Below are 26,705 nucleotides of genomic sequence, written 5' to 3'. Positions count from 1 at the left end.
TTATGGTTAAACTATATACTGTATAAACTGTATGAACAAAAATGTTAAAGACAGACTCATAAACAACAACTATGCTACTAATATATTGTATATTGTATATATATCTTTCCAAGTTTAGCATCATATATGTGCCAAATCACAATCTCATGAAGAACATCATGTTCCTTGTGCCATAGTCCTGATCATCATTGTAGTACCATTGGCAAATAAGATGAGCAGTGATGTGAAATTGTATGATTTTTTTTAGATCCATTGAAACTGGAAAAAGATAGAAGATGAGAAGTAGAAAGCTGGGGGTGTTATAATATTTTAAATAACTAGATATAAAAGTGTTGTATATCAACATTACTTTGATAAATATGGAATTTTGGAGCGCAGTTGGGATCAAATATGACTTAATTATTCCAAAGACCTGAGGTGTTCACCCTGTGGATAAAAAACAGACAAAAACACGGACACTTTTTTGACAAAGGCAGTTTTTCCCCCTCTTAATTATTAACTCATTGTGGGCATTTATTTATTTATTTGTATGTGCATGAATGTGTACATGTGTGTCACAGCATAAGATCACACCTGGAGCTTTTACTCTTTTGGGATTTGTTCAAGAGGATGCTTGCATGCTTGGTAGTACGCCAAGTAGTTCAGAAAGTGTTGTTTTGAAAAACTGAAGATTCCGTGACTGCTTTTTGCCCTCTGGCCTCCCCAGGGAATTCCACTCGGGGACAGCTAAATTGTGCGTAATCCTCAAGAGATGAACCACACAAATATTGCCCATTTCATTAATTTTGTAAAAAAAAAAAAAAATCTTCAAACAGAGGTACAGAAGAGGATTAGGGTCATTGAGGGTGATATTTTAAAAAGCTGATCACAAATGTCACTTTAAAGTAAGAAATCTATGAATAAACTCAAAATACCTGACAAGATAATGAGAACTGAAGAGTTGAGTTTGAAACAAGACCAAGGAAGGAGTTAATAATGAGAATTGTCGAAAAATTCTCTGTTGAGTTATACAGTAAAATGCCACCTGTAAACAGACAGTGAGTATAATCTTGCGCCTCTCAATGCAGTCATTTTTTCTTAGCATATTAGTGGTCAATACGAAATAAAAAGCACAATGAAAATGTGTTTGTGCTTTAAACCGGTCACATCACGGGTACAAAGTATCACCAGAAAGTGCTGTGGCCGTCAAGAAGCCTTTCCATATGGCACCAAAGTGGCGTGACCTTCTGCAGTGCGGGCACATAGGGGCACACTTCTCTTGCATACAGCAGGCAGGGTCCTCAGATGTGTACAGCATCCCCTTGGGAGACTGGAGTGGAATGAGATGCCCATCACTCTGTAGCTCTGCAGATGCTCCTCGCAACTGCCAGCCTCTCAGCTTCATTAGGCCTGGATCAGATACATAGAAAAGAGCGCTGCCTCAGGCTATGGCTGCCGCTCACCCACACACATTCGTATGTGAACGTCCACTGTCACATTTGGATTGCTTTCCAAAGGGAGCCAATTTTATCAGTGGTAGGACGTGGTGAAGAGGGATTTCTTTTCCTTAACTCTGTGTATGGAATACATGCACGCAAAAGAAAAATGCGACTCCACAGTGATTTAATAACAACAGTAAGTAAGAGAAATTGGTGGTGTTTATTGGTGAAAACAAGAATCTAAAGGGAATGCCTTTGATTACTTTTAAAGAAGAATATGGTGGGAATATTTCATTCTTATCATTTAACACTTCTAAACTAAATTGGGAAGAAAATGTCAATGAAATTCATTAAGATTCCATTTTACTGAGAATCATAAGATACATTTGGAGGGACTTTGATCATCTTTTATTATCAGACTAAAGGGGGCCCTAGTAAGGAAAAAAAATAATAAGTTAAATGAATCTAATAAAACTAGTTTGACATATTAGTCGAAAGTCTAAACATTGTGTTTATTTAATATTCAAGTTAAGGAACCTTTTAGTTTTTATTATAACTCATTAGGCAATTTTACTTTCATGCATATCTAACCACATATGTCAGTCAAAAATTATTTCCTTTCCATATTTGGTTAGTATTGCTATTAATAGAAGACTGACTTAATCACATATACATATTTCTACTATCAAAATGGCTGTGAAAGATCTGGAATAGGCAGTTCCTAAATAACCAATTATATAACAGAACGTGTACGTTTTTCGTGAATGAAATGATTTTGAAAATAAACACACAAAAAGTAATACATTGTCTCTGCTATTTTTGAGAAATGTGGTTTCTAATGAACAGTTAAAAAATCTGGATTGGTATAAAGTGGTATTCCTTGGATTTATTAGCCATTAGTTCCCCCTGAAATGCATCTTCCACCTCAATGAAACTTCCCTGTGCAAATTCAAAAGGACTCATTCCATTTGATAATCAGTGTGTAATCCACTGAATCTTTTACAGTGACGCAAAAAGCATTGACGAAAAAGCATTGTTATGTGTTCATCCTGTAATCTTTCACGCATTTGTTTGCTTTATTTTCTTTTTCTGCTTCTCATCTTAATAAAGCAATGCAGTGGAAGTTATTCCACTGCTTTAATGTGGATGTGCTTATTATAGCAATTTGTATGGGCGAACACTGTTTCATTTCCTGTTCTGTTCTGTCTGTCTTTTTTTTCTCATTAAACCCGCCATCCCTATCCATCACTTGTTTGGAATAAGTTATTGGAATAATAGACACTAGGGGAGGACGGTAAAATAATGTGAAAGAGGAAAAAGCGGAGGTTAGTGGGTTCTATTTCCAAGCCAACACATGTATGTTTTTTTTTTCTTGCCAAAAACACATTCTCATCCAACCCGGTTCCTAGGTGTTGTCATGTGTGTCCAATCACACGCATTTGGCTCAATCATGTTAAATGTGTCCCATGTGGCACAAGCAGGTGGTCCACAATTAACCCCCCCCCCACACCCTACCCACCCACATACACACACACAGATTTCAGAGGCCGGAAATTTGTGGACGTGTGTGTCCACTCCAGCGTGTCCATCTATTTGCTGCCTTTAGGATTCAGTATTTTAATTAGAGAGAAATTACACAAATGGGTTTCTTCTCTTCTGTAGAATTTTGGGAGGTGGGGAGTTGTGAGAAATGGGATATGGGTTGAGAGGCGAGAAGTGCGTTGTCCAAATGTGATTAATATGATGGATGTTGTCTGAATAATTATATTTGATCTTTCAAAAAGCCAGCGACAATTTATCTTGAGCTTTGCTCGCTTACTGGAATTTGGCCTGACAGCCATCACTTTGAATTCAAATACCATCTTCACCTAAATGCCCGGAAGCCCAAATGAAATAGAGCCTATTATTATTTTTTTAAATCCATCAAAACGAAACCAAGTTACCGCACCTATTCATACTGTACAAGCTGAACAAATTGTGGGCAGATGGTATTGGTGAAGCCTTGATTAGCAAAGGATTTTCAAGGGATTTAATTCAAAATCTGTTTTTCATTTAAAATGGAGCTCAAAGGCTGATGCCATGTTTTCTAATGTAAAGCTATGCTATGACTGTATTGTGATTGGACTATTTGCAACGACTGATGAAACTTATATGAGAGAAAGCATTGTTAAGTCAGATTTCTTGATTATCATGTTATAAAAAGTTTAAATACAAAGTACTCGTAGATAATGCTGGCTCGGCTGGCGCTCAATGCATTCAAGGATGAATATTAAATCCAAGTCCAATTATTCTTCAGTACTTTTTGAATCATAAATTAGACAATAGAGACATTATTTTTTATCAACGGGAAGATTATCATTGCAAATAACAAATATTATACGATCACGCCAATTTCCAACAGATTTGTCATATAAAATAAATGCATAAATGTAATGCTCCAATTACTGTGTTCAAAAATGCTTTATTTTTTAATATCATGCTGCTAATTTAATGCCATATCTTTTACATCGTTTAATGTAGAAATGAGTAAACTGCTGAATCTCAGTGCCTTGCCAGCCATAAATTTCTCTCATTCTACAAAATCTTTGATAGCAATCTTTACATATGGAAACAGTGATTGTCCAGTTCTGCCAGTCACTTTTTAACATGCAGTCTACATGAAAATCATTACATGATGCACCAACGATTTACTGTCCTCGTCACTCATTCTTATTGGTCAGTGTAAGTATCCGTCCTAACACATGACACCATTGATTGGTTGATTTTGTAACTCACTCATCATTCAGTCTCCACATCAGTCATTTCATACAGCATGATATCATTAGTCAATTTCATCACTCGTTGATCATTGATTCCTACCCATGTCCATCACAACATGCAACAAAAGAGAATTGCCATTCTCACTCCTTATTCTAAATTGGTCAGTCCACACCACAGTTATCATAAATTGCAGAGATGTGTTTAATCATTCATTATCATTGACATACACTTGTTAATTTATTCAAAAATGAGAAAAAGGGTAAATGGTTTGGAGACTTTTTATTTTGTGTATGCGGGTCGAACAACAGTTTACCACTGGTCAGTGTAACTATATGTTCAATAAATGCTTTGAACATTGATTTTGCGTCAGCTAAAGTTATGCATATGCTACTATTTCACAGTACATTAGAGGGTGGAAAGGCACACGTAGATTGCATTTTTGGAATTTTATCAGGATAGCCAAAACCATATGTGTGTGTTGGAGGCAATTGAAGAGAGTTTGGTCATCCAGTTGCCTGGTAACAAGGACCAGATAATCAAAGGAAGAGCAATTTAGGACTACTTTCCCATGAAAATCAATATAAAATACCTAGTTTGTTGATGTGAGATTAGCCAAGGGAGAGATGCAACATATTTGTCAGAGCTTACTTCATAACGCAGACAGGATAAAATGGTGTTTGAGTGGAAAAGATCACATCTAAAACAAACTATAAAGCTTTAATCTATGGATACCTTTCCTCTGAATGCTGAATAAAATTAGACTTGTAGTGTCCTTCTCTCCTCATCGGAATGAGAACTTTAGTAAAGTGAACAAATGAAAGAAAAGTGATCAAAATTGAATCTGATTATAGAATTTGAGTTTAATGCCACTTGTCTCTATGCTACTAATATCGCTCGGGGCTGATGGAATATGGGTGAATTCTGGAGTGGTGTTGAAAGGTAATGCAAGTTGAGTAAATAGTGTAGACAGCAGCAGACAATACCACACTGCGAGTGAAATATCATTTCCGCTATATGGACAATCACATCACATTTTCTTTGTTGAATAAAGCAACACTAAGAGGCAACATCATCACTAAACATGGTGAGTGTAATGCATTTTTTTAAGTGACTTTTTTGGGGGAATGGAGCAGGGTCAGAAAAGTAAATACAAGAAGAGACATTACGTCAAAGCCTGATTCAAATCACTCTAGTGGGATTTTGCATCTGCTAAAATCAATGCATTGATCCGAGCCTGGAAAGAAGTCAAGTAAAAACCCTGGGGAAATGTACTCCATAGTATTTTTTTGACTTGCCCATCCAGTACTATCATGAAACAATCAACCCTAATAAGCACTATTTTTCCCTAATGCTCTCTCCTTGTCTTGCTCTAACATTGGCTACCATTTACCAGCGTCTTGATCATTAGTCTACTTGGACCAGCCCGTCTTGACTGATGTCTCTGTGTCAGGACCTGCCGCATTTGAGAGCTGCTCAGGTGCAATAATTCTACCCAGTATGTGTAAGGGGTCATTAGAGAAATGAGACCCCCCGGTTATTATCTACTCACAGTAAGACTGTGAGCTTGCATCAAGGTCATTCAGGGTCATCATCGTTAAACATCAGCAGGAGGAACTTTGTATTAAAATGAAATAAATGGAACAAGGGAGTTTTTTTTTTATTTTGGAGGGGAGATTGTTAAGAGGTGAAGTTATTTTTTAGCAAGAGGTTGTGAGAATAATCATCATTATTTATAATATTAAATTAATAGACTTAAAAACAAGATAATCACAGTGGTATATGATTTCCAAATTAATTAATTATCATCATTTTATGGATATTCAACTATATTTTGCCTATGGAAAGGGAGGTATGAATTGATTTAGAGTTTCAACTCATTTAAAATATTTAACATTACAAATGTTATCATACAGAGCTTTAGTTTACAACAAATGATTGTTTTTTTGACAGGGATATTTTTCTTTTTTTTAATTATCATTAATTCATCGTTGAGTGCTACCTTTGCAACCGCACTGCCTCGAGCGGACTTCATAATTCTTCCATAACAAGGGCAGATAAGAGGGTTCTGGCCGTGGACCAGTTTACATTTTAATTGGTAGCCTATGCAGCAAATGGTCATTCATTCGAATCGTTGAGGAAATCTGATCAATCGCCACAAAGCAGCTATGAAAAAAATGCTCACTGAATGAAATGATTCAGTCTTGGCAGAGCCAGTGACTCAAATATCTGTTAACAGACTGCTTCCTGGCAGAGATGCATCAGCTCTGGCACCGGTAAGGTACACAGAGAGACATTAGTCAGCACTATCCTTGCTATCAGACTACATTGCTTTCGCTGATTCTGCCCAGGGAGAAGTGTACTGATCGGCTGATATCTCAGTTAATGGCGGTTATTTAATGCTTCTTAAATCAGTATTATAATGCTTGCTTAAACGACCATTACATATTTTGGAGTTAAGATATAACAATGTGCCTCTTATTCTTATCTTATATAAGGTCAATGTCAAGCAGATTGTTTTTCCTTTCTAATATGTCCAATATGTCTTGGTCTGCAGTCTCAATCTTATAAAATAGTTAATTAGAAGACATAATGTCCTAAATCGTATGAGCGGGTATGGCTGTACGTCTGTTTCCTTATGCCCTGTGATTGACTGGCCAATTCAGGCTGGAATCTGCAAAATTGACTTAGCATGTACTCACTTGTTTGTATTGATTATCTTTGGTGTGAACTTAGGTGGTTTATAATCTCAGTGTAAAGGTAAGTGGAATCCTTAATGGTCTATGATCCAAAAATTGTATTTTTGACATGTAAATGCACGAACAAAAATGAAGCAATAACCAGACGGAAGTGTGTTTGTTTCAAAGGAGATGTAAAAATGCCTGGACAGTTATGGGAATTCACATGCAACACCTAGTTTTCCCACCCTTCCTGTTAAAAGCAATTCACTGCATGACAGGTCACACATATGACTATCAGCAGGATGCCTTGACGCTGTGTGAAAATGCTCAGGGATATAGCAGTATCCCACCAAACATCACGGAAGAGCTATCAAAATTGTTACTTAGAAATTCTGACAGCAACAAATGACTAAAAAAGAGACCACAGATCTAACAGATCTAAATTGGTCATTTATTCAAGGATCTTATGCAGGGTTAAGGTTCGTGTCAATTGTTTTTATTTAGTAATTTCAGACCAGTAGTCTGAAATTACCAAGCCTTTTCCTTAGAAATCTAATTCAGGACTTGCAGACAAGACTTTGTATATGCGGAAGAGAGTCACCTTGTCACCTTAACAGTCAGGTTTTTTTTCCTTTTGTGCTTTAACATGTCAACATGTACTGTATGTGTGAATCTATAAACCCTCAGGCAAACAACACTAAATGTAATTGTGATTGCATAGATAAGCCCTCAGAAGGGGGCATTATTCTATTGCAAATTGCTAAACGCCTGGATGAGGTGATAGTGAGAAAGCAAGGAATGCCTACCATGCTTGTAATCAGAGGTGAGGTGTGTCATTTTCATGAGTGTTATCATACTGTACTTTTTCCAACACAGAAATGACAGAGGCGTCCTTTTTTGTTGCTCTGTGACTGAGAAGTCCCAGGCTTGAAGTCCAAAGTGTGGTATGCAAAAACAAGTTCTAGGAGGAGAGTAAATGTTGTAAGCCGGGAGCTGACAACACAGCAGGATGCAACTGACAAAAACACAGGATGAGTGGAGGCATTCACGGGGCATTTAAAGGCAACTGATGGTGATTGCATATAGCTGTGTCCACTCCACACATTTCCCGTTCAACCTGTAATCAGTAAAAACACGCCCACAAGCCCAGGGTGGGCAGGATTCAGGTAATCATCAGAGGGCAGAGGCCCTAACGGGAAATATGGGGACCCTGCAGCAGGAGACACAATATAGGTAGAACCTCTTGATAAAACTCTGCGAACTGTTCTCCATCTGAAAAGGCTTGCCTAGGTATAAAGGACTGATGATGACCGATTGAAGTAATCCGAAGCAGCTGTGAGAAGGAGGACATTTTAGATAAGTAGGGATATATATATATATATGTTTTTTTAACTTGCATAAATAAGAAAAAAAGCCTGAAATGTATGCAGCTCATACAGAAAAGAAGAATCCCACTGTCATGGGAGAATAATGTACCTGTGTCATGCAATGACGTAATATGATTTTCAATATTCAATATATTTCCAAAAACGTATTCCTATTTTTCTTTCTTCAACCAGAATCCGTAATACTTTTAAAACCTGGCTGGCCATAATATGTCATCTTCACAAATGAATGCTTAAATAATTGGTAATCCCAATTTTGATGGCTGAGGAATGTAATGCATTATTTGCTCCTCAATACAATTGTCTAATTAACATATTTTCATTATCCTGGTAAATGAATAATTTAGAGGCTCTGTAATCGACATGAATTATTAGTCTGTGGTACAATGATGGATTTAAACAGGTCCTACACTCAATTTGTGCCTCAATCCCTTCCAAGGTGACATGAATAATAATTAGAAAAAAAGCTCTCTGATTAGTCTTTTTTTACAGGTCTATGAAAATAAATATTGCAAGTCAAATGACCAGCCTGTTGATACTACAAAAGTACTCAGGTATACAGTGAGAGGGTAATGTTATAAGTTTCATGACTTTAAAATATATTGAAATTAATATCAATACATTTTAGCCATGCCAGGACATTTTCATCTTTTTGCCGGACAAGTCAAATTCCATTGTTTTCTTCCTCATTGCTCAAGCTTGAATATTTTTTATGTCATGTTTCACTACACTTTTAGAATAGTCTGTATACTCTCAAATTTCTAGCCACTTGGTTGAAAGGTCTAAGACTAGACTACAATTAAAAGGTTTTATCATTTTTAAAATAGTTTAATTAAATGCATCGGTATTACTATTTTCATGGCAAATGTTTCATTTTTTTATTTAGCATTCATAATTTATTTGGGTTGTCTACACCAGTGGTTACTGTTTATAGAGCCATTGTAATATCAAAATGAAAAGACTGGCTTAAAGAACTGCCACTGTTTGAAGGTCATTAGAAAATAAACCTAAAAACGTTGACATAAATAAAAGTTTAAAATTTATTCCAGGTTTTGCTATTGGACTTTTAAGGTGATTCATTAGTTGTTCAGTTTTTTTTATCCTTGCAGGTGTCACTTCAGATCTCTCCACCTCATTTTCCAGCTGTCACTTTCACTATTCAACGTCAACATTTCTTTTGTGTCCCTCTGCATCTAAACACACAATGCCTCTGTAAAATGAAATTGAAATGATTTATGTTTTATGTTTTACCCCCTCCCAACTTGTTCAAAATAATGGGATTTCATATTTCAACTCACTTGTCAGATGGATTGGAAATTAAGGGGCTTTAGGTAAGTAATGCCGTTTTGATTTTGGTCTGTGTGGATAACTCACATGGCTTGATTGATTTCAAAACTTGTGACAGAGAGTGTTTGCCTGGGGAGAGGGAACAGCGTGGTCATACTGTTGTATTTCACCGCATTCGTTCCCTTGGCGGTTCCATCTCACGCAATCTGTTGCAAGCAAGCTCATTCTCATTCATTGCCTTTTATTAGAATAGTATTAGGTCGATATGTATATGAGCAATTGTAACCAAACCAAGAGAAGACCAATGCATATTGTAGGAGTGGGTGTTTTATCTGGAAAATGACTATTATCCAGCTTTGGAATTTCAAGTTGAACACTTTATTATAGTCACAAGCTGTTTATTTGTTGTGGTACTGTATTCTATACAGTAGTACAATGGGCACCTTGGTTCACCAGTCTTAGAGGATGTTCACTTATTTAAGACTTTTTTGTTTGCACAGTTATGCCTGCTTTTACACTGATCAGTATTATTAACAAAATAACATCAAAAAAGCTCACATGCTTTGGCTTTGCGAGTTATGTAATTTTATGCTTTTAATTTTATGACACAAACCATATGCTTTCATCACATCAGTTTAGCCGCTGCGTGTCGCCCTGTTGAAGACGATTTGTGTGGACTGACACCTGTCAATTTCTTTAGAGGAGACAGAGTGAAAATATCGAACCACCGACTCCTGCGCAAGAGACATCGCTGCCGACATAACAGTGATTCATCAGAAAAAGTGCTCAACGAGCACAATGTCCGGATTGCCCTTTGTATTTGTCTTCAGACATAAAACCTAATGGCCAGTTATTATAGTGTGCAGGTGTCTGAATGAGTGCCCGGAAATGGTTATCAATGTTGTAACCCACTTCTGTTAAGACCTCATTTAAAAGTAAGTTTGATTCTGTCATTGCATTTATTTTAGAGGCCATATTGATCAGAGTGTTAGGGGTAAACACATGACACTGACCAACAATCACATTAGGCTATATTTTATTATTACGTGGTCTATATCTGGCCTGTCCTTGTTTTACATGCAGCATGAGTCACCGCCATTCTGGGTGTTGGGCCTAGCAAAGAGGTCTTAGTCAATAGTGTTGTGACACTATTGAGCACAGCCAGTCTACTAAAAAACGAGTTCAGAACAGGATCGGCTAACCATATATTATTGAGAATTGATGGCTTCAGTAGAAGTGAGCCAAGGGCTTATTTGTCCTGCTTTTAGAACTATTGGATACACGGACACCGATATTTGCCACCTGATTGATCTGTTTTGGAGATGAATGGTTCACACAAATGGAAAACAGAAAGAAATGTGTATGTATCTGATGGGTCTCAGTTCAACATATTTATAACCTTCATACTTTCTTTTCTTTCATCTTTGACAGACTCCTTCTGTGTCTCATCAAATGAAACCTCAATATAAGAACAAAGCGGAGATCAGTGCGCAATGCATTCGAGATGCAGCCCTGGCATGAGTGTCTACTTTTTTATCATATGCAGCTTTAAAAAGGTAGAATACATTTCAAAGTAAGCAACACACTAAAAATTGCAGTGCAAATTGAGGAGTGCAAGAAAGTATAATGAAGTCAACGTACTACTTCTGTATATCGGCAGTGATATTAATAGGGAAATGTTAACAGAAAACACTCATAGTATGTCTCTTTGTTTGATGTCAAGTTCTTCCGTATTATATATTATATAATAATATAAAACATATGGTATTGTGTGGAACTGTGGTACAGCCAAAAATGAATACTAACAACAGGCCGCCTCATACTTTTTAATGAAACCAAAAAATAGTGTTTGTTCCTTCTTTAGCCGTTTTGTACACACCTCCTCAACAAATCTTTTTCTTTAGAAGGGGGGCCTCTATCTCCTATTAACGCTTCGCTCACTAATCTTTGCCCTTCCATCTCATCAAAGCTATACTTCACAGCTTCTCTCCAATTCTCACCTGTCCAGAAACTCCATCAACACCTATTCCTCTCCCCCTGCGTAGGGTTTACCGCTTCCGATCTCCCGTTGTTCGCTCCGAATGTGCTTCAACAGCTGTATAATCTGAAATAACATTGCTTCAGCCAATTCTTGCAGAGAGAAAAGAAAAAGGAAGAAGAGGAGGTGGAGAAGCAAGGGTGGGTAGCGAATATGTTCCTAACTAATGGATGTTCCCTGGATGTGTAATGTAATAATTTTGGTGAAAAGGAGCAGGAGCCGAGGCAGAAGGGCATAAGGGTGGGGGGCGAAAAAAGATGAAATGGATGGATGAGTAGGGGAATAGATGAATAGAGGGCAGGGTGAGAGGCAGCCAGAGAGAACGAGGGGAAAGCAGATGGAGCCAGAAAGAGGTTGGACTGATTTAATCTATTTGCAGGGCCTGTGGTCGCACCGCTCAGACCTTTCTGACAGGCAGTAGGGGATTTGGCAGAAAAAAATTATAATCTTATACGCCTCTCAGACCACATTGGCAGATGGCATGCATATGCTTCCTCCTGCCAATAAAACCTTATACTCTGAGATAGTTCTTAATGATTTCGTGAAGGTGATCACCCGGCCTTCTTTTTCACAGAAACAACATAACTCCCTCTTCATAGACTAAAGCTCTCCATACACTGTGCACAAGTTGTCTTTTTCCAGGCCCAGTCTGACATGGCTGATTCACTTTTGATTGTTGGAAGATTTAAATTCTCATCAGTGTGCGCATACGTGTGTTCGTGTGTATATATAAAAAACAAAAATGTCTTTTGTGTTCTTCATTGATCGCCAACCATTTTTAAAATAATTCAGCCTTTTATTTACACTAAAATAAATGGTTGTCACATGGTTACCAAGTTCACATCAGCCCTAACTGGCTACATGTGCATCGAATGAATTTCTAATGTGTCGGACTACAACTATGTCAGTGACCTTGCACTACAGGTGTGACAATTGACACTTAATTTTTCACACAAAAATGTGCTGAAAGCAGACATTTTATGAATCACACCACATTCTGGAGCTAAAGTCATTACACATCAATAATTGAGGATATTATGGCGTTCTGGCAAATTAGGTAATGAGTTTATGTTAAGGCTGCCCAATGCTTTCAGCAGTGTGTATCATGAGAAGAAATACTGAAGCAAAAAATGAAGAAACCTTTTTTCCCAGACACAACATATGAAGTAATTTGAAGATTTTATTAATGGAATTGGCAATCTATGACATTGCAGGCTCTCGAGCATGACTCACCATCACGCTCTCTCATAATTCCCACTTTCTCCTCCCTTCCATACCTAGTGCTAAGTATACTTGGTGTTGGATGTCACTAACAGCACTTACTGGGGCTTCACTATAAAGAAGATGCCTGCAACTGACTGGCTGTTGGTCCCAGGTGTGGTCAATGTAGGCGGGCTATTGTGGCCGACCCATTGATCGAACAGGAGTAATGGATATGACTTAGGTTGATAATGCATGATGTAATTGTCAGAGGGGTTTAATTATTTGCTTATTACATGAGCAACAGAGCATTCACCCTAATCATTTACGGCCATAGATTGCAAGGTTTACAAGGCACAAGAAAAAAAACTATCTTACTAGTCTTAGTAGTGTACTAATACCATACATGAGCTGTTGTGATTATTTTTTCAAAACATTTTTTGAGCCTAAACACTGGTACTAATTACGGCAATTACTTTTGTTCCCTTGTATGTGAAGTTTGATCACCTGATTTTTTATTCCCTGCCTTGACATTGAGCCAAGTGTGAGTGTCCCAGTTAATCTGAATTTATATCAAGGCATGCAGCCCCTTCTACCCCTCCATCCCCTCATCCCTGCAGGCCATGCTGAACCATAATGGTGGCCTCATCGTGTGTCTGAGTGCATACGCTACGCTGAGCAATGCTTTTCAATTACCTGCACTGGAGCCCCAGAAGAAAATTCATAGCACAGAGAGAAATAAAATATACCTCATGTCATTTAATTTGACAGTTGTCCTTTCCTAGCAATTCAATAGAGGTCGTCATGTGTTCAGCTGGAGTAGTGCGTCTTGTGTACAATGAGCGGTCATGTGTATATTAGATTTATTTGGGTTTTTTGTTCTTACTTTTTTTTAAACCTAGAGGGATTCTAAACTCTACTCGTTTTAAGATCAGAATATTTGTTTTCTTTTCTTATTCTTTTAGGTTCTGTAAAATAAATGTCTTATGCTGTTAATACCAATAACTGCTCAGATAAAATGTACCTGATAAATAAATCTCATTAATCATGTTTTCCTTTTGGGGATGGGGTTAAAGGAGAAAAGATTAAGGGTTGGAGGTGTGGGTGTTGTAGGAAATCTCCTGGCGTCCAACCATGATGGAGGTTACATTAATGAGCTTCAAGTCAGAGAGGGGAGACTGAGACCTGGTCTTTAAATGGTGTCCTTCTGGAATAGACATTTGTGGATGTGTTGATAAGAAGTGGTGGGCTAGAGGGTACATGAGTAGTTTTTGTCAGAGGTGAAACCTGACACCTCTGATCTCTGATTGCACACATCATAGGAAAGATCGCCTGCTCTGTGAAACTTCAATATTCTACTAGACTACAACTGCAGTCTATGAATTTGTCTAGACACTAAGTAGAAAGCAATGCATTATTTTCTAGTTCATAATTTGGAATTTGCTGCTGTGTAACATACACAAATATTGCACTGATTGCACATGAATCCAGGTGCACGGAATATGCACTCTGATCCCAGTTGGAGCAATTAGCAATTATGTGCAAAGACTCGGTTCGTATATGGAACAACAAACACTGGGCTTTATCGTCTTATAATCTCTATATGGAAACGAGTATTTGAGTTTCTCTTTATGCAAGTAAGATTTTCAATTATCTGTAAAAATAAATAGATATTTTAAAAAATGCTGGGGGGTGCCAGCGGCTTCGAGGCTTTTCTTTGATGCCTTCCCTTCCAAGAAATAATTAATGACTATCTAAATAGCATTTCACATTGAAGATAATAGAGGCAGTAGAGATGTGAGGGGGAGGGGGTGTTTTTGTGTGTGTGAGGGTGTATTATTGAGGAGAGTAAGTGGCTTTTAACCCTAGACACTAGAGACATAGCAGGTGTGACCTCACTCATAATGTTCATCTATATACCCATTTGAAGCCTGTTTTTCACTGGTGAGGCTGCTGCCATCTTGGATGGTACATGTTCTGACCTCAGTCCATGGGGGTACCAACCATTTTTTTTACAGGTAGATTTTGACTTGAGGTACAGTTTTCCTGACACATTTATGCCACCGTTAAACCCAAATTGATATTTTTAAGCAAGCTTCCCACATATTGATTTTGATAGATATCCCAACTACTGATGCCCATACTCTCCATCCATCCCCCAATCTTTGACACAATTATTTTGGTAAATCACCTTCATGTCAAGTAAAGTGTCAGAAAACATGGAAGTTGTGAACTTGTGATGAGGGGGATCAATAGGACACAGCAATAAGTGTATACTAAGAGAGTCTACATGAGGATAGGAACCCTCAGGCCATAAATTGAGCCATATGCCCTGCAAAGAGGGTCCTCACCACCTCTTCTCCTTGTCAAAAGTATGTGCAAACAGTTACGTCAGCCATCCCATCACTGTCTGCGCAGCAGATAAATCCATATTAGCAGTGTTGAAGAGAGAGACCGTGATATAGGAGTAGGCTGTATTATATACGTGTCAAGACATTGCACTGTAAAGGGTGTTTCATGTGAAGGTGGCAGAAACACAAGATTCAACAGAAGCTTCTGATGCTGTGTGATTGCCATGATACATAAATGTCAGAGAACATGATCACCTCATTGAGCTTTGGTAAAAGCCCTCTCTAATGACCGATGTCATTGTAGATCTACAGAAAGATGGCAGACAGGAGTATTTTTAAAACCAAAATAATTTGAAGCACAATTTGACTCCCTAAGTTAATCCTAGGAATTCCACAATATTTACTTGGATAACTTTTAGAGCGGCGAGTGCCTATGTATGTAGGTTTAAAAATGGCACAAACCATTTTTTTTTTAGATTTCATATATAAATAGAAGGGTGCACAGTCCTATCCCACCAGTCTTCACATTTGAGGGTGACATTATCAGTTGTCTCCATCATGTGCACGGGTGGGAAATAAATTGCATTTCCATGGCAGGCAGGCGGCAGGAAGAGCATTATATTATAAAACATGAATAAACAAAATCACTCATGGGCAAATGTGCAGGAGCATGGGAAGGTAATCTCCTTTAGGCATGGTCCTTGAAATTAACTCAAAGAATCTGCACATAAAACGTGTTAAGAAGATTAATCAAATAGATCTCCTCCCAAACCAACAACTCGCTGACTTCTGTTTGCATACAGTTTTTTTGTTGTTTTTCACTTACCTTTCTCTCTTTTTTAATTCAAACATTATGTTAATGGTTTATTACAGTGTTTGCTTTAGTTAGATTGCTTGGCAACAGGCATATCAGACTGTGGAGAAGGATAACGTAGGGGAGGGGGGCATTATGTGCAAAACTGGCGTACCATTTAATATCTAATGGAATGGGCGTGAATTTGCCACATGTGCGTGGCACAGTGTATCATACACTGAACCAGTGGAGCAAGTGAACTATACAGATAATACTTTTAAAACTCTAATTGGAAAACTTTAGAGGACCATTGAATATTGGCCCACATTCCATAAAGTTTTTTGTTTGGTCCTGTATAGGGTCTACTCTGCTCCAGATGGCTCTCCTCACTATTGAAGATACTATATTGCAATCATATTCATTCATTTTCTATACCACTTATACTCACAAGGGCCGTAGTCAATCCATCTAAGATAGGAAGTGAGCAGTGAGCTCAAGATGGGAGTTATGTGGTAGTCTGGCAGCACTGTTATGGAAGTGCTGAAACTTCTGGATGCTCTTGATAGGATTCCTGAAAAACAGTTTTTAGAAAGGCAATAGTCCTGTCTTGATGAGATGAAGAAATGGACAACCACTTCAGCATCCGACTTAAACCCCAAATGATAATTTCCTCAAAAACTCAGTCTTACTCAGAGTTGCTTTTATTTTTTTAATATTATTTTTACCTTGAACATCCTAGTGGTCACACATCAAGTGCTGTGGAGCTTTGCCTATACAGATTGTCTTGCCACCACATTGTTCATGCCAAATGGCTGTCAGGCACAAGTGCAGGTAAATCAGTCATCTGTCCACATAATCATGCAAAATCATATTATCCCTCATGTCGCGCACACCTCTTGGCACTCATTTATGCATTCCTTCCTTCCGTGGCCTATTGTTCACATCATGTTAGACAGATGCTGAAGAAAACCAAGCGCTTGTAAACGAATGCTCTAAAAGTAGTATGATATTTGGATATTTACACTTACACTTTATATTATATACAATAACTGGCCAACAGAACTTGATTTTAGATATCTTTTAAGGGGGATACATAGTAAATATATAAATAAGATGCAGGACGGTGGTGAGTGGTTGGCACTTCTGACTCATAGTTCCGATGGGGACCACAACAATTGTAAGTAAATATAAATAATCAATCTTCGTCTTGTTTTTCTAACGAAAAAAAATTACATCTATAAAAGCCCAAACACCACCCCGGCATATTCAGAATGTAACGAGGGCTTAGCTATTTGACAAACCCTGAAACATGCTGCTACCTCTAAACATCACAGCTATAAATAAAAAGTATGAAAATCCATCTTGAGGGAGCAGCCAATGTGACAAAACAAGCTTGTGTGGCCTTCACTTTAATACACAATCTGGTAAGAGTGACAGAATTTTGAAAGGCAAAGTCATAGCCAGACCTTGGAATATGTTATGTCGCACTTGCAGCGGTGAGCGTAGATATTGGTGTGGACGGAGCAAGGAGGCGAGACCCTGCATTTGCGAATGTCCCCGGTGGCCCAAGAGTGTGCATGCCTGATCAGTTGGCGACTAGATGTGTTCGGCTATGACTGATGAGTTGGCAGTAGACCTTGGAGGTTTGGGTGATAGCCTTTCAGTGTTTGATTCACGGGGCGCGCCCAGTATACTGACACCCTCGAGCATCGTGATTGAGTTCGCAATCCCGCACCATTCCTCCCAAGTATATATGGTGCCCCAAATAAATGAATGGCAGAATCATGGGCCTGGTGCAGCAGAGTAGCCCTGACAGTTTGTACTGGATGAGATCATCTTAATATTTATTTATTTATTGTTGTCCCTATTCTGTGGTGTCCTTAACATCCACACCAGGGGTCCCCAAACCGGTCCTTGAGGGCTGCTGTGGGTGCAGGATTTTGTTCCAACAGATGCAGCACAGACACTTTGAACAATGAGATTTCTGCAGCAAACAAGAAGCACCTGACTGCAGTTCACTGATTGCACTTGTCGGACACCACATTGGTGAAAAGGTTTCCTCTTTCTGGGTTGGAAGGAAAACCCACACCTACTGCGGCCCTTTGTGGAATAGTTTGTAAAAAAAAAAGCAGAAATCTTTTAAAATTCTATAGGTCGAACTGTCATGATGTTGATTATGATTCAAACTCTAAAATTGATTAGTTATTGTAAATTCCCTGCATCATTGTTCTTTGTCTCCTGTTAGTCTCATCCATAGACCTCTGGCAGTGCATTTGCTGTCATGTAAAATGAGGATTTGCACAAATAAATCTGTAATCTCTATGAGCCAGTCACAGGGGTGACGTAATTGTTGCTGTGAGTGAATAAGCAGGCAATATGGAGGTGAGTCATTTCTCAGTGAGAATGAGTGCTAAGCCGAAGACTCTAAGCAGATAAGCGTGTTTGGACTAATGAATGGACGTTTTCAAAGATGTCTACAGAGATTTGTACAGGATTCTGTGAGGAAGGGCAAATACTTGTATAAAAAAATTGTCTTATCAGGCCACGGAAATGGCTCTGTAATTGGGAACATGGTCAGATGACATGGACACAAGGTACCGACCTGGATTTTAACCCAGGACCCCAGAGTTGTGAGGCTGATGCGCTAACCACTAAGCTGCCGGGCCTCCCTAATTGCTATTGTATGCATGGAAATGCAAATTTCCCTCTATAATGGATCTCAAGGGAGAAACATAAACATTTTCAGTGGGTTCCTCTATCATTGGTTAGATAACAATAAACAAAGCTGAACCCTGTATGTAGTCCTAATGTAAAGTAGATTTAAATTTGAAATAGAACTGGTCTATCTTATTCTTTGGAGTGGCTTTTCAGTAATTACAGCCTAAAAAAAATGCACCGACGATCTCCCCTTGCTAGGCTTTTTTTTCTCCTCAGAGAATTGAATGCAGACATGAAACGCGGCATCAGAACCTCTTTTCTGAGGCAATGTACACACTTGTGATGCTGACTGCTTGTGATAACTCCTGGGTTCAGCATCCCATAGGCAGAGCTTTGGAATAATCCATTCTCCATACAGATTTCGCACATGGAAGCTGCTTTATCCCATTGTCGCAGCCGTTATACAAATGTATACTGCTGTAATCCAAACACTTAGAGCATGTTGCTTTTGGAGAGAAGCGCGTTGTTTCCGACAAACAGCTTGTGATCTGCAGTAACCCATAACAAGTCAATGCAAATACACAGTAGGTATGTTGTTTTCAGGAAAAGTTTGTTCATGTGTACAAATAAGTGTTCCCAATGAACTTTTTTCTGAGGGAACCATGTAGAGAGAACTGGGGGTGTCACTCGTATGGGGTGTTTAACATATCCAAGGTCTCCAGCAGAGGCACACAGAGGCAAACGTAGGTCATGAGGGATGTAAGTATCTCTGTGAACTCAGTAGGTGGTCCAGCAGAAGATGTGATAACAAGATGTTCTCGAGACAACAGTAGAGAAATCGCTCCCCGTCTTCCAGTGTGTAGCGAAATTACATTTCTGCCATGTCTGAATGTAAAAAGATTGAAAGCACTGCCCAATTGTAGATGCATGAAATCAAACAGAACATTTTGAATAAAGGATAATGTGTAATATTGCAATGTTACTAACATCGGCTGTATAAAGAAATGATCGGTAGCGGTGTAAATGTGAGTGTGAATGGTTGTCTGGGATAGGCTCCAGCAACTGGCAACCTTGATGTGGACAAGCAGTGTTGAAAATATATGAATACAAGAAATTATCTCAAAAATGAAATTTGCAAACTAATGGTTGGCATTTATGCTTCAGTGGTTTCACATTGCTGGGGAGACACTTTGAAACGAGTCTCTACCTCCACTTTAAAATTGTCATCTGCATGTAAGAAAATGATGGTGGCACAAGTCACATCTATGTTTCTGGGAAATAAGGCTGAACACCCCCTGTGAGGGGGCGTCGTGCAAATGTTCTTGCATTAATAGGACATATTACACCACAAATTGTTGAATCATATATTGCAGCTGGTGATGTAATTTCCATGTGTTTAATGCACCATGGAAGATATACTTTTCTTTGTGTGGCTATAAGAGTTGTGGTGTCCACCCACAAAAGATTAAAAAAATATATATATATGTATGTAGATTAAAAAATGATAATGACGTGCTTTTGAAATAATGCAACACTTGACTCTTGGAACTGTGACAATCAACATCAGGGATTATATTATGTCTTTAATTTCCATGATTGTGTATAATGTGGATAATGATTAATCTTGAGTTCCTTAAGTCAATTTGATAGATGATCAGTTTTAATATTATCTGCTATATGTCTCCTAATTAGCAAAATCACTGTAGAAAATGACTGAGTATTCAGAAAAAAAAGACTATTGCGTACTAATGTATGGTATCACAAGAGTTGACATAAATGACTTGAGTATGTTTTTCATGTCATCACCTCCTAGCCAGCTATTATATTTAAAAATGACCAACCAAAGGAGATGCCACATACCAGGTCTCTCCAAAAAAACCTCATCATGAAACCTTTCATGGAATTTGAACTTAAAAAGTAGATGAAGAAAACAACACAGTAAATTACTTTTGCATACAGTGGACTAAATTAACTTCTACTGTCAATTTAGATTAAGTACAGCAACCGTATCTAATCAGATTTCAACGACAGGAGGAATTTATCAAGATTTACTGTGGGCTCCTCTCCATTTGAGGTTAATGAGTGTCTTCCGCAGCCTTCTCACAGCTATTTCATACCTCGGGGATTTGAATAATGCCAATTGATGGTTTCAAATTTTCAATGAGGATGAAGCCAGATGAGGATGTTCCAAGTTATGAAGAGGTGATTTGGGAACGCAAGTCGGATCATGTCGATGGTCAAAAAAGGCATTGCAAAGACGTTTGATGGTCACTAAAGGCATTGCAATGACTATTAAAGCTCAACGTGTGGCACTTCTCTTTCAGCAAAGCCTGTTTCAACACACGTAACTGTCATTTATAATTAAAACAAGATGATAGCTGAGGAACAAAATGGTTTACGTGACAGCAGTTCAAAAAGGAATCTTTCGTGTGTCTAAAAAGCTGCTAGTTGTAGAAGCAACTTTTCCATAAAACATCTGAAAAAAATAAAAGTTAACAGGAAATGATATTAAACTCTGAATAGGTTGTGCTTGGACATGTTGCTCTTAGTTCCCGACAAGGTTCAGAGTGTTCAGAAACAACCCATGTCCTTTTAACCACAGCCAGTCATTCATCATGGACACGTCAATTTCATTAACAACAACTGGGTGGCTGAAAAGTGTGAAAGTAGAGAGCGCTAGAACTCTGTCACGTGCAGAATGGTATTTAAGTTTCCTGGGATAAATCATTCCCGTCAATTCAGTTACTGATGAGGCATGAATACATATAGCGAATTCTGTTCAGACATGATTTATTTTAATTGTCACACAGGGACTCGCTATTACGCCACTGTAGAATGGGTCAGTGCATTAGAAAATTAAAGCACAGGCTCTAATTTGAAATGTATTTGTACATTCTAGCCTGCGGGATAAAGATGTGCTGAGTGCATAGAAAAATGCTGTCCAACTCACTTTGGTGCCTTGAGAGTCTATCTAGGGAACTTGAATGAAGCTGGAGCAAAGGCTCACATAACTTAATATACCTATATGGTGTCTAAGGTGCTGTAGCCATTTTTATTTGTCTTTTATATCAATGAATGTGTGGCAAGAGGGAAAAAACACTTACTGTGGGTTTCATGGGTGGCCTGCCAGATCATATATATGTTCTATCATCAGCCATTTGGCTGGGATTTTTGGAATCAATGCCATTAAAGATGTCAACGAATCTACATACAGCCTTGGGCATTTGACATCCTTGATCGACACATGCACTCTATTGAAATGTTCGGTACTTCTGTTTCAATGTCAATGGTGTACGTATTGAGCATAATGACGCATGCCATCTGGAGCAGTCTTGCCATCGCAGAGGTCTGTTTGGCTCAACTTCCCACATTCACATCATGTTGTTGTTATTTTTAGGCTGCAAACAATCTAAGAGCCAAAACCATGTCAAATAATGAGTAATTGGTTCCATTTTGCCGATAAAAAAGAATATTTTCTTAGAAATTCTTAACATTTAATGAAAGGGTAATTATTTATAACACACATCACTCCATATAGACCACCACAACTAGAATTTATTATACAAAACTGTTCAGATTTATTAGGTCCAATCCCCATTTGAAGACTATATGCTTTTGTCAGTAAAAACAAACAAAATATTCCAAAAAGTAGTACTTTTTAATGTAATGCAAGCTCGAGCTGACAGGTTGTCACTGAGGAATGTTTTTCTGACAAGACCAAACAGCACAATCCCTGGTGATGTGTCACATGTGCTAAAAGACAGGTCAAGGCCCCTAAAACACAGTATGACAGGTTAGAAAGCACAGTCATAGTTCAAGCCCTTGTCATTTGCATCTTTCCTTGCATTGATGTTTCATGCTGTGTGGGACCCCAGAGTTTCAGAAGCAAAACACACTTCCTTAAATGGGGAAACAGAAGACATGTTTCTTTGCAGACAGTCTTGAAAATTTTACCTTTATCTATTTTAGACAATGTTTCCTGCCAGCATCACTGAAGCAAACAAGTCTTTGGGTTCTGACCATTATGTGTGGAGTTTGTGTTCGCTTCTTAAGTTCCCCACAACAGCCTTTTGTTTCTTTTGTCTCCCAGCGTATGGCCAAACATATATTAATTTATTTAACTGTGATTAACCTGCAGAATATTTACATTTGTGAGACATTAAGGAATGTTAAAATGAAGCTGAAATTGTGCAATTAAAAAAGACTTTTTTGGACTGTGACTATTTCACTTGTATCTTGTATACTGTGGACCAAATAGCAAATCTAAAATCGGCTGTGCTTGCTTCATAGTGTTTGCGCTGCATTATAATCCCCTTAATGCACCACAACATATCATGGCAACCCCCTCATTTAATATGCATATATAATCCCAAGGGGTTATATGTATTACAGGGAGGATACCAGAACAATCTGATCAGATGAGGTGTTTCAACTGTAGAGATTCAGTACAGAGCTGTATCATGACAGAGTTAATTAAAACGATAGTAATTCACATATGGAAAATCATTTCCTCTCTTTCGTTAGATGGTGAAGGAGTGTACTCACTACGTATGCTATGTATGTTTGTCTATGTGAATGAGTTATGAGTGGCTGTATTCTGATTTACATCATGAGAGTGTCAAAGAATGTCCCATTTATTCAATAGTACACTTCCAGAAACTCAGTATGTTGGCTCAGGAACACAGTCTCTATTTATGTATAACAGATCAATAGGACAGCGATACAAACAGCCTGCAGCTGTGCACAGCCATCAAGCACCTCACCTAATGTAATAAGGAACATCAATAGTTGATTTTCGAAGCTAGTGGGGCAGAGACCATAAACGATGGCGCGAGATTGGCACAGCTTGGCTCCAGAGCTACATTTTATAAACAGTCACAATTAACACGGAGTGTCATTACGGAGCGAGGGGAGCCGCAAGATGAGTCGCTGAGAGGAGATTAATAAATGCGAGGGAGTCAAACTGCTGCAACAGTAATTCTGGTTGATTGGAGATGACGCTGACATTTTGAAATCGGGATATTATCAAGTCGTGTCTGCATCAAGGTGGATTCAGTATCTCTATGTCTTCTGTCCATTTGATGAGTCAGTCTTGTGATTCTTAAATTTGGTGTCGTGTGGTGTGGCAGGTTGTATTACAAACAATATCTGTATGAATTATTTACTCCCTTATTCTCTTCAATAATTATATTTTAAGGAGCCAATGTGTCAATCCATCTTGGGCAGAAGTGCTACACAGAAATTTTGAGGTTTGATTCTTAACCATTATCACAATTGACAAGCATTATAAATGATCCCAAGAAGTGGAATTATGTATGTACAACTGCTATAAAAATGTGGTGTTCATTTTCCACACTACTTATCATCACAAGGTTCAAGTGTTGCGACAATGATAATGTGAAAGTGCCTTTACGTGATTTTTCTCTTCAAGATTACAGATTCACACAAAAAACTATTTATTTGCCAGGCTTTGCTTGTGTAGGTGTTCGGCAATTAAACAAAAAGAACAGAGTTGTTACGGTGAGGTCTCCATTCTAATTCTTGACCTGTGAGTGTTGGACACCCAGCTAATCCTTTCTCCTTCCTCACAATAAATTATTCTTATATTAAAAAAAAAGAAAAAACTTTTTCCACCTGAATAGATTTGTCCCTTAATCCCTGGCTCCTAAACCCTGTTTAATCTCAACTAAATCATTAAAACAGTAAAGGGATATCACAAAGGACTTTCAAACCAATTGGCTTAACGTTAACATGATTAGAAGATTGATCTCACGGAAAAAAGGTTTGGGCTTTTAGGTGCGAAATGACTATTTAATGAAATTTGAGAAATCTCGTTACTTGAAAATGACTGATCAAAGTTAAGGCCGGGTGACTGGTGGTGTTGTCCGCCATGTATCCTTCCTAAACGTATTTATTATCTGCATCCCCTCTTGACATTACCAATAATACAAAGCGATAGAATGAGAAATCATGTCCTTAATCCCTTATCAAACCCTATCCATACATTCATTGCATTCTAAACACAGATTCTTGCTTTAAGCTTTGATCGTAATCACCACAGAAAAACCTTTTTATTTCCCAGATGCACAGCAAGGAAATGACCTAATATGATAGCCTGATTAATGCAAGCAGCATCCTGGCCTCCCTTTTATTGTCCTATAGTCAAGAGATTGAAGAACACAGTTATCGGGATATGTAACCTTAAAAGAAAGGCCAGTGATGCCAAATTACTTTTGTATAGTTTACCTTTCTCCAGATAAAGCATCTTGAAGTAACATTTGAAGTGGAAAGTTCCCGGATATAACCAACAGGGATTACAACATCCCAAGTCATAAGGCTGGAAAGAAATAATGATAAAGCTCGAGTCCTCATTTGTATTTAATAAGAAGCAATGAAATATCACTTCATTTCAGATTTAATCAAGGGCTGTAATATTTCCTTCATCAGACCACCCACCAATGCCGCGCACTTTGCTGTGGCTGATGGATGCACGGCGAATTTACAGCTCCCTGGACCACATGTGAAATTTCCCATGATGGGAACATTCTGGATCCTTAGGCAGACACACTTAGAGTGGCAGCAACTGAAGGTAGGTAGAAAGGTTAATAAACAGTGGTAAAGAAAATTAATGATACAAAGTACACAAAGGCCTCGACACACTTAATTGGATAGCTAAGACTCACTCGTTTTAATTAGCTCGATTTCGGCATCGATGTCCTTCAGTTTCAAGATTGAAACGTGTCCTCTTGTGATGAAGCCGTTATAATAACTACCACTAAGGTATTGACTTGTACCCTCACATGGGTTGGGCCTGTGCAATAAAAAATGCCATTAATTGAGGTAATGAGGCTTCACTACTGACTTTCGGCATTGCCTTTGCTCTCAATCATATAGTGATGATTTGGCATAAAGATAAAATATACACTCATTATTAAACATTTTTGTATTCAACCCACTATCTGTTTGACCCACTCATAGTTTTATGTGACTTTATTAGTTCCACAAAGTATTAAAGCTTAAAAAGAGATATGTTATGTTTTATCTAATGTTTGTATTTGGAAGAATTCAAAAACTACAAAAAATATTGAAATGTTATGCTTGTGAAAAAGTTAAAATAATTGAAAATGTGAATAAAATAAAGATAAAGATCATTCGATGACTCATGTAGGATTTGGAAATACTATGTCTAAATAAATAAGGCATAAACTGGTGAAGGCTCTAATCTGATAGAAAGTATTTTTCGATACATTGTCCAACATACAGAATTGACTTCTCTAATTAATGATCATTAATCATCCTCAAGTTTTCAAAGATGTGTTTGGTGATAATCTTGTCTGTTTGATATATGGCCTGTGTGAAGCCCAGCATGCATCTCTGTGGGCAGATCTGTTTCCAGTTTGTTGTTCCTCTTCATTCCACTTTCCACGCCGGTGGGATTTCATTTAATTGACAACTACTTAGATTCATTTGTCATAATGACAAGCATAATATGATGCGCTACATATGGAAAATTGTAGTGTTTTGTGTTCTGTTTTGTTGATGTTGTTGTTGTTTGGTTAAATGGGTCAATCTTAGCATCAAACTCCAGCATGTTGTGCTCCTTGCAAGCTCGTTTGCGAGTGCAGTGGAGCACTGACGGCCCGTACATTGATCTTCCAGCTACCCTGTGAAGCGTGGCCTTTGTGCACCCAGTCTGCCTTTCTTTCCGCTGTCATTTTGTGACACGCGGCTCTGACATATCCTGAGTGTAGTAGCAGTGGGAAAATAACACATAACACTGACCTCTTGAACTCTTTCCTCCCTGCAAACCCTGAAGAAAGCATGCTTCAGCTGCCCACATCTCTTTAAATGTCCACCAGGGGACATGGCTATTGAGACAAGGGAATGAGTATGTGTGTGTGGGGTGGTCATTTCAAAATAGGTATAGATCCCCGGCTGGTGTCAGGTAGAGTTATTGAGCAAACCATCCAGGGATTTATAGCATGCACACTTCATGTATTGTGCATGAATTGCAAAGAGGCATCTAATAGACAGTCATGTCAGCATTTCTTTGCCTGGAAGCTATGATCTGCATTCAATTATAATCACAAAACAATGTTTTTTTTTCTTCTTTATTTAAAACAGACAAACCAGGAAA

The 26,705-nt window shown here is 38.2% G+C and overlaps 1 long non-coding RNA gene across 1 annotated transcript; it reads right to left on the bottom strand.

The window, feature by feature from the left end:
* Positions 1–792: 792 nt before the first annotated feature.
* On the bottom strand, positions 793–11,873 carry LOC144206436 (uncharacterized). The gene is made up of 2 exons (XR_013328357.1): positions 11,529–11,873; positions 793–1,389 (listed from the first exon to the last, which is right to left on the bottom strand). It is a non-coding gene; the product is annotated as an uncharacterized LOC144206436 (long non-coding RNA).
* Positions 11,874–26,705: the final 14,832 nt, after the last annotated feature.

The sequence above is a fragment of the Stigmatopora nigra genome, chromosome 13, assembly GCF_051989575.1.
Source record: "Stigmatopora nigra isolate UIUO_SnigA chromosome 13, RoL_Snig_1.1, whole genome shotgun sequence".
NCBI lineage: Eukaryota > Metazoa > Chordata > Actinopteri > Syngnathiformes > Syngnathidae > Stigmatopora > Stigmatopora nigra.
The sequence above is the reverse complement of the archived record's forward strand: the minus strand, read 5'-3'. Positions and strand labels throughout refer to the sequence as shown.